General features: G+C 37.8%; 1 pseudogene; it reads left to right on the top strand.

Moving 5' to 3' along the window:
- The window catches only part of LOC107757769 (vacuolar protein sorting-associated protein 35-like), a 40,481-nt pseudogene that overhangs the window by 23,740 nt on the left and 6,574 nt on the right, over positions 1 to 10,167 (top strand).

Here is a 10,167-nt window from a genome sequence, read left to right as displayed (position 1 = left end):
CTGCATAGACAGCAACGCAACTGTAATGTTCCCAGACAGAAACGTAGTAAGGACATCGGTAAAACAGTCCATGTGACATCAGTGGCTCAACTTCAGTTTTGCGAAGCTACGAGAATACTTTTTGTGCGCAAAGAAAACAAAAATGACGACTGTGTTCAACAATTGTTCTCCCCAGAGTTACTGTCTTCTGCCATTTTGGAGAGTATCACAACGCATACGCACGCTTTACCCCAAGTGTAAACAACGCTGATTACGCCGATTGGGTACTCTCGAAAATGGCAGAAGACATAACTTGGGGGAGAAGAATTGTTAAATAAATTATTTTTGTTTTCTTTGCACACAAAAAGTATTCTCGTAGCTTCGCAAAACTAAAGTTGAGCCACTGATGTCACATGGACTATTTTACCGATGTCCTTACTACGTTTCTGGACTTGGGAACATTTCAGTTGCGTTGCTGTCTATGGAGGGTCTGAGAGCTCTCAGATTCAATCAAAAATATCTTAATTTGTGTTCCGAAGATGAACGAAGGTCTTACGGGTTTGGATCGACACGAGGGTGAGTAATTAATGACAGAATTTTCATTTTGGGGTGAACTAACCCTTTAAATGTTTTCAATTCTGTTTATATTTGTTTATCTTTGAATGTCTTTAAAATGTACAAAGCTTACAAAACCCTAAGGCTGAAACTTTTGACATAAAGTTTGAATAGGGTCCTTGCATTGTGGTTCAGGCAGAAATAATTGCAGTTTAATTGTAGAGTTCTTCAAACTGGATTTGTTGAGGAATATGAATAGAATATAACTTCATTTTTTATTTATTTTTTTAAAATATCATAGACACTAGGGTAAGGCGCCTTTGTTTGCATTTTCATCTTTTTCTCGTGATAAAAATAAATGTGATTGTTTCTTTGCTGACGTCCAAAATCTTACCAGACACCTAGCAATTTTGAGGGTGGATGGGATGCCACATAGACATGATGACTCACTGTTTGCAATCATAATGATCACAGCACAGGCCAATCATGCTAAGGGCTGATATTTGTGACTAGCTGCCACTTCAGCACACGTCTGTTATGTTGTGGTAATGATTTTTGGTGTCATACCTCAAGTCTTCCTATTTAAGACAACTGAAAGTTCTGTAAATGCTGGATTTGTTTTTTATTGATGAATTGTTTCGCCACCATCAACATCTTAGTGTAAATTTAGCACATAGCTATACAAACCATCTGCCTTTTAAAATGCTTAGGTCCACAGTAGTAAGGTCACTCATTACAACATCAGTGTACCAGCTTGTATTTGTGACTTTTTGATTTCTTTTATGTCTTTTTGTGTAGCATTGCCACCAGCAGCGCAGTGTCTAAGGAGCTAACCAGGCTGCTAAAGATCCCCGTGGATACGTACAATAACATCCTCACCGTGCTTCAGCTCAAGCATTTTCCACCACTTTTTGAGTACTTCGATTATGAGTCACGCAAAAGCATGAGTTGCTACGTGCTGAGCAACATTCTGGACTACAACACCACCATAGTGGCCCAAGATCAGGTTTATATCACATACAGTACTAAATGGTCAGACTGGTGATTTTTTTTTTTGCATGTCTCAAACGAAATCCCAGTAAGAGGTACTAGAAAGTTTAAGAATCTTGTAGATGTCTTGTATCTCTTTGTACAGTAAGTTACATTGACTTTCAAAGGCATGGGGTCTATAAGATTTTTTGAAAAAATTTTAAACTTATGCTCACCAAAACTGCATTTATTTGATCAAAAATACAGTAAAAACGGTATGTTGTTAAACATTATTACAAATCAAAAGCAACTGTTTTTAAATGTAACATATTCCTGTGATGGCAAAGCTGAACTTTAAGCAGCCATCCCAGGAATTTTCAGGATACTTTGATGAATAGAAATTTTAAAAGAACAGCAATTATTTGAACTAGAAATCTTTTGCAAGGTTGTAAATGTCGTTACTGTCACGTTTGATGAATTTAATGCATTCTTGCTAAATAAAAAGTATCTTGCTGACCCCAGATTTCGAAAAAAATCTTGCTGACCCCAAACATTTGAATAGTAGTGTACATTGAGATACTTATCTAAGTCTGCTCTCTTCAGGTCCTTTCACAACATTTATATTGGGTTAACACAGTGTTTAGTTTTTGCACAAAACAAATGCAAGAAAAATCCTGCTTGGTAAGCATAAATAACATCAATAATGCCTATGACCATAGCATGGCAAACCTCAACCCTGTGTGGTGAGGACCATAGTTTAATAGAGAAGATCCAGATTTATGTTCTTTCAGTAGAGCAGGGCTGCTAAACTCGCGTCAAATTATTTTTATCATTAATTGAAATGCTTTAGTTCAATTACGTCTTTAACTGATGATACTTCACACACTATACTTCTCCAACAAAAATATTTACTCCTGGGTCATTTTGGTCAATAAGTATGTGGAAGAATACAAGAATTTATGTGCTATCATATTGTCTCAGATGAAGTTGTAATGTTGGTCAAGTTTAAGCAGAAATACAGAAAATTCTTAAGGCTTCACAAACTTTCTAATGCCATTGTATTTCCTTTTTGAATATATGAATATGTAACCAATATTTGAGTCATTTGCTTCTCTAATAGCAAGTGACTGACAGGTTCAGGTACTGTCGGTTTCCTCCTTTTCTTATTATGCTCCGTGCCATGGCTTTAGAGCACTGCAGAGGTTTTTGATTGCTTTTGTCTTTAACTTGGCCTGTTTTTTAAAGGTGCATTGTTAATTCTCCTTAAAATCTGTGACTCCTAAGGAAAAAGGTCAGCTATGACTCAGACAAGTCTAGCCATCGCACCGAGAGAGGAATATATTGATATTCCTGTGTTGAAGACGGTTGGAGCTCCTCTGGCCTTTTCTAAGGACTGTACCAAAAAAAGCACCATCCTTTCTCTCACCCACTCATTTTATGAGCAGTTGAAAAGAGAGCACTGAGTACATAACAGCAGTGAGGAACTATTTGAAGCCATTTAAATCTGTTTGCTGTAGAGCACAGAATTGCAAAAATAATGACTGGATGAGGCCAAGCTACAACTGAATTATCCAGGTCTGTTAAAAAAAGTAGAAGTTGTACTATTTCAGTAGGAGTAAAATGTTTACATGACATTTTAAAAAGACACATTATTGCTTTAGTGTGACTAAAATCAAACTTTTAAAGTGCACTAAGTGTTTGCACTTTACAGGGTGAGTAGCATACCTATAGATTAATGGGAGAAAGTATTTTTAAAACAGAAAAACATGCCTGCCCCTTAATACATCTAGTCATATTTAGATGCTCTCTCTCTCTCCACAAATTCTTTAAAACTCACGGTTGGTGTATTTTAGGGCCATTAAATAGCCTTCTGCTATGTCTTTTGCTGTGTCTTTAAAATTTGCACCCAGCATTCTAGGCATAATCTCATGGCTCTTTCCTTGCAGGTTGATGCAATCCTGAACCTGGTGTCTACGCTGATCCAGGACCAGCCAGATCAGCCTGCTGAGGATCCTGACCCGGAGGACTTTGCAGAGGAACAGAGCCTAGTGGGCCGCTTTATTCATCTGCTGCTTTCAGACGACCCTGACCAGCAGTATCTGGTACACGTTCTTTCCTCTCTTACCCTCTCCTTTCATCATATGACAGAGCAAAGCATTGTTAGCCTCCACTCAAAGAAGTCTATAAAAATGCCCTGCCGTTAAGTGCTCCTTATTTGTGGGGAAAGTACAGCATGTTTCTTTGATCATTTCACGAGCACTGGATCCTAAGGAGAAATAATCCCCTTGATGGAACATCATAAGCAAATGACTGACAATGTCATGATTGTTTGACATCAGCCAGAACTGCTCTAATTAGCTCCCAGTGCAAGTTGTTTTATTCTGCATTCAGTCAGTTGATGAGGTCATCATGCTGCTTAATGAATTATTCAAGTCGATTCATCTACTCTTTGTTTCGTGCCTCCCACAGATTTTAAACACTGCCAGGAAACACTTTGGCGCTGGGGGGAACCAGAGAATTCGACACACTCTTCCCCCGCTGGTGTTCACTGCTTATCAACTGGCCTTCCGTTACAAAGAGAACTCCTCATCGGTATGTCCCACATTCAACCATGCAACATCCTACTCTGCCATGTCATTACCTAAAACAAAGTGCGTTCTTCTGTCTACATAGCAACCTTTAGAGGCAGCACATTAACTAAAATGGAACATCATAAAAGATTGATTTGAAATGCTTTGGGCAGCAGATCCGTTGGCGGACACATGCATTTGCAATAGCACCCCAGTAGAGACTGAGTTTTGTTTTTAAACTTTATGTGCCCAGGGCCTCCAAATACGATGATTCCCTATGTAATAGCAACTATTGTCTTGAATAAAAATGCATTTGTACTGTGTGAGAACAGTAATAATGTTTTTATTATTTTATTGAATAGAAGAAATATACTATGTTTCAATAGACCAATTTCGGTGCAAACAGTGATGATGTTTTTGTGGGTGGGGCCTGTCTGGTTGCAGAAAATGAAGGTTTTATAGTAGCAGTCTATGGAAGCTATGGAATAAAATAATACAATTTATAGTTTATATTTCAAAAATATGACTTTTTCCTTACAATTCCGAGATTATATCTCATAATTGTGATTCTCGTCATTCTCTCATTTCCCCTCGGCTCAGAATCATATTTATTTTATAGTTTATATCCCACACTTCTGGCTTTTTTCCTCAGAATTGACAAACTGTTGAGTTAAATCGAGTTATAAAGTCAGAACTAAGAGATATAAACTTGCATTTGCAGGGCTTAAAGTTCTCCGGCACCGTTCCGGATCTCCGGCGTGCGGCATTTGGCTGCGGGAGAAAAAAAGATAGTCGTCCTACATTTAAAAACACTTGCTGATATCACATTCGAGTTCATGAGTTCGCCTACCAATGTATGAGAGGAACACAGCTTTCACTCTCAACCAAACTAACATTACTAGCCAATCAGAAGTTTTTGCTCTTATAAACACGTAAAAAAGCAACGGAGCTTTGTAAACAGCTCAGAGTAATCACGTCATCTCCATAAGAACGGTATGATTGCCAGAATGCATTTACCTGTATTTTTGAAAAGGTCCTGTTCACACATGATCTCTTAATGGTAATTTACCAGTAAAAGACTGTATGTGTAAACGTGGCTAAACTCTTCCTCTGCATATATGCGGTGAGCTTGGGTTGCTTAACGTTCATCTGGGAAAACTCACTTGATTTGTAACGTAAATCATTTAAACCTATGCCAACACAGGAGAATACATCAACATATTTCTAAACATGCAAAGTATTGTACATCGCAATTTCAAAATAAAAGTTTCTGACTTTGCATGTGGCCAAATATTAAAATTAAATGGATTTAAACGTCGTTGAATCACATGAAACATCACCAGGCCATTGGCGCCCTCTGCAGGTATTTGTTATAATATAGGCATATTACATTATGTATTTAACAGTGTTGTTCAATAAAACCATGTACTTGGTTTTGATACTTTCATCTGGGAAAACTCACTTGATTTGTAACGTAAATCATTTAAACCTATGCCAACACAGGAGAATACATCAACATATTTCTAAATATGCGATTTATTGTACATCAATACATCAGTACATCATAATTTCAAAATAAAAGTTACTGACTTTGCATGTGGCCAAATATTAAAATTAAATGGATTTAAACGTCGTTGAAATACATGAAACATCACCAGGTCATTGGCGCCCTCTGCAGGTATTTGTTATAATATAGGCATATTACATTATGTATTTAACAGTGTTGTTAAATAAAACCATTTACTTGGTTTTGATACTTTATTTGATGCCAATTATTATTGCCTCATCGTTACTTTATATATAAATGTTTAGTCTGAGCCTGTCAAGGGCTAATGGCAATGGCAGATACGTTACTAGTTAGTTTCAAGGAAAATCATTTTCAAATAATGTTCTTTTTTTTGTTTGCCAAATAACCCTGTGTATGTGTCCGCCCCCGCAACCCCCAACCCCGGAAAAAAGTTCAGGCTCAGGATTTTTTGTTTTGTTTTAACCCCTGCATTTGCGAGAAAAAAGTCAGAATTGTGAGCTAAAATAGGTAAATGTTATGTAAACTGTTATAGGTTTAAATAGTAGGCCTATTTCATGTTGTAACTGTAGGGCTGATACAATATGTCTGAATATGTAAATATTATGTAAAGCTATTGTTTAGGGTAATCACAGCAGTTTTCATCCATAGCCTGTCCGTTTATACATCTGCGTTTAGCTTCAAATGGCGTATTTGATTACAGTATTTTATAAAAATATTTTGCATTCCGATTCTGACATCCAAAGGAACAATAATGCATTTTTTATCTACTCGTTTCCCTTTACTTGTTATCAGTGTTTTTCTGCCACCACAATGCGTGCAGAGCTGCAAGTGATGTGAACTGTGACGTCTATAAATTGGTCTGTAGAATGAAATAACTTGATTTCTGACCAGAACAAAACTGGGTGAAAATTCGTAAATTCAGTAATTCCTGCATATTCCTAAATTAAAATTCCTAAATTACTGCATATAACACAGGTATAGTAAAAATTAACAGCACTTAGAAATACATTTGGTAAAATCCAAGCATAATTTACAGAGTCCCTAGAAAATCCAGTTTGAAACCTTTGCAGTATTTTGGTTTTCGCATGTGGGACATTAGTCTTGTAGAAAAAAAACACTTCTAACTAGAGGGGACTATTTTTATCAGTTTGATTGAGAATGAAACATTTATTTTTTTCAGATTTTAGGTTGGCAGCTCAGTGAGCTCACTAGATTTGGTAACTAAGCCCCTGAGTAATTACAAACTTATATAAAAGATAACCTTCTATAAATCAAATGTTGTAATCCACATGGTAGTTCTGACATAGCTGTTTGTTAGCTAAGAGGTCAGCAGCCCATCTGTTGCATACAGAAACTATAAAAATTCTAATCATTAAATTTACCATAAATTAATTAACTGTAATTTATGAAAACAGTAATAAGCATTCCTTCTTAGAATTCCTAGTAAACCCTTTAAAGGTTTCCGTTTGGCGTCCGTAGTGAGGAAATGAAAGTACACCTTTTATTTCTCATGGAAATTTCCTTTTCTCATGGACACGGCTGCAGAAGCCTCATCTGCCGTTCTTTCACACTTATGAAATGCACTCGCATTAGAATCACAGTTTATAATAGAAGAGATTTTTTTCACATATATGTCAATCTTTCTTTTCCACAGGATGATAAATGGGAAAAGAAATGTCAGAAGATTTTCTCATTCGCTCATCAGACCATCAGTGCTCTGATCAAAGCAGAGCTGGCGGAGTTACCCCTGAGGCTCTTCCTCCAGGGGGCTCTGGCGGCTGGAGAGATCGGCTTTGAGAACCATGAAACCGTTGCCTACGAGTTCATGTCTCAGGTAGAGAAACATTTTGATTAAATGCCTGATAGGTCACGATCAAGATGAGTAACATGTTTGGATTCTTTATCCTTGCCTCTCGTGTTCATTACTATTCACAATGATACAGTAATAGCCTGAGAGCAAGACTAGATCAGAAGAACATTGCTTAGCATTCACTCACTCTCACACCCAACACTTTATTTCTGAAATGCCTTTTAATTTTTGCATGTGTGTCCCAAGGCCTTCTCCCTGTATGAAGATGAGATCAGCGACTCGAAGGCTCAGCTGGCTGCCATTACGCTGATCATTGGCACGTTTGAACGTACGCGGTGCTTCAGCGAAGAGAACCACGAGCCCCTGCGTACCCAGTGTGCCCTGGCTGCCTCCAAACTGTTGAAGAAACCCGACCAGTGTCGTGCGGTTAGCATTTGTGCCCACCTTTTCTGGTCAGGACGCAACACTGACAAGAGTGGAGAAGAGGTTGGTATATGTTTTCCACAGTTTAAAGGACCAATGAAATCTAAAATTAGTTGTTCCTTTGGGACTGTGAATTAGGCTGACCTTAAGTTGTAATTGGATTGCAGGTTATGTAAGTCTCATTGAATAGTCTTGAACAAAGGTATGACCTTACAATGAAATGGCACATAAGGCGCTGACAATTTTCAAGTGTCATTCTGTGTGATCTCAGCATGTTATTGTGGGCGTTTTAGCAGAGAAACATCCTATTTTAGATATGAAAATGAGAGTTTCAGTGGAATCGGATATACGGGTATTTGCTGTCATTTCGGAAGCTTAAAGCTTTTCTAGAGGGTTTTTTTATTGTCAAGACGCTGTAGGTGGAAGATGTTCTTATGAGTCATTTGTATTGAGGTGAGAATTAAGGGTAAATTGCTCCCAACGGTAAATGAATCTGCCAGTGATTTCAGTGAAACTTGGTGATTCATTTTAGAAGTAGCATTTTGTGTAGGCTGTACACAGTTTGTTTAGAATGTGATGTCCTCACTGCTTGTGCATCTTGACCTCTCATATACAAGTGTGAATTTTTGAATTTTTCTCTGGCTCTGTTCACACTGCTCCATTTTCTAAGCACTCTCTCAAAATGCAGGTGTAACTCCTGAAAATGAAGGTTGTCAGTTCAGTTGTAGAAGACTGTTACTCGTGTTAACAACCGAATTCTGCGTGTGAATGTTAACCATAATCATCCAACCCAGTTTGCCCAATTGACAGTGGCAAGCAACGAGCCAACGAGGTCATGGAGCTCTTTAGATGGATCGAGGATTGTTAGGTCCAGTAAAACCTGCTATCTCTGATCCAGTTCGTTTGTTGGCTTCCTTGGCTGCAGCATGCTCTATTTGCCCGCCAACTGGCAACCCGGGGTGTAGAACTAGTGGGATAATTGGCAGTGGACGGGATCATGCAGGCCAGAATATAAACAGAAACACTGTCCCAGAACGGATATTTCTACGTACGCTGTAGCACTGTTTTCTGAGAAGACAATATTTCAACTTAGTATGTTTTCTAAATCTCTGAAAACATTAGTTGTTTTATACTTCAGTACAGTAAATATGTTACATATTGTTCCTTTAATACTGCTCCTGTTTCAAAGGTTTTAGATGTTATTTGTTTATAGTTGTGAATAAAACATATCTGCAGGAGTTGTAAGTCATTTGTTGGCTTCCTTGGCTGCAGCATGCTGTATTTGCCCGCCAACTGGCAACCCGGGGTGTAGAACTAGTGGGATAATTGGCAGTGGACGGGATCATGCAGGCCAGAATATAAACAGAAACACTGTCCCAGAACGGATATTTCTACGTACGCTGTAGCACTGTTTTCTGAGAAGACAATATTTCAACTTAGTATGTTTTCTAAATCTCTGAAAACATTAGTTGTTTTATACTTCAGTACAGTAAATATGTTACATATTGTTCCTTTAATACTGCTCCTGTTTCAAAGGTTTTAGATGTTATTTGTTTATAGTTGTGAATAAAACATATCTGCAGGAGTTGTAAGTCATATTACATGCTATTCATTTATCCCATACTGCTAGTTTAGCTGTAGGGGGATCTGTTGCACTCATAGCACACATGCATCCATTGCATATAATAGACATTCTTGGATTCAGTCCTAATGATTTTTTGTGAGTTGATTCGTGCTGAGACGTGGCCAGCTCCTGCATTGCACCAGTGTGCAGTTTTGCAGTGCAGAGCTGTGGCTGTGAACGCCATGTGTTCATCTTTCTACTTAATATTTATCCTCCTTTAAAGAGTGCTGCAGGTTGTCACGGTTGGTTTCATCACTCCAGAAGGAGCTGCTTGTTTGGGCATTTTATTTTTTTTAGGCATTTTGTTTAGACAGGTGTACTGCACACATGCTGATCCGTACAATCACTCTGAGGTTTGTGGCATTAATGTTTATTACATATTCAAAGACAAAGAATTACTGAATGCAGGTAGTATTTGAAAGCTTTGCCTTTTAATTGTTAGACAGAACTTACCAAAAGACATCTTTTTAAACCAAAGACAGTAAACTATTAAAGAGGGAAAATTCAGCACGAGTTCTCGGCGCTGTCAAAATAAAAAGTTTGATTCCAATACTTAAAAGCCAATGTGATAATTAAAACTTTTTAAAAAATCAGATGATATATCTGATATATCCGATACTGAGCTCCTGTATTCGTACTCGTACTCGTTAAAATTCCCCGATACCAAACGCCGATACCACACAGCATGTGATAAGCGCCATATTCAGAC

The sequence above is a fragment of the Sinocyclocheilus rhinocerous genome, unplaced genomic scaffold (genome assembly GCF_001515625.1).
Source record: "Sinocyclocheilus rhinocerous isolate Xijiao unplaced genomic scaffold, SAMN03320098_v1.1 scaffold294, whole genome shotgun sequence".
Classification (NCBI taxonomy): Eukaryota; Metazoa; Chordata; class Actinopteri; order Cypriniformes; family Cyprinidae; genus Sinocyclocheilus; species Sinocyclocheilus rhinocerous.
The sequence above is the reverse complement of the archived record's forward strand: the minus strand, read 5'-3'. Positions and strand labels throughout refer to the sequence as shown.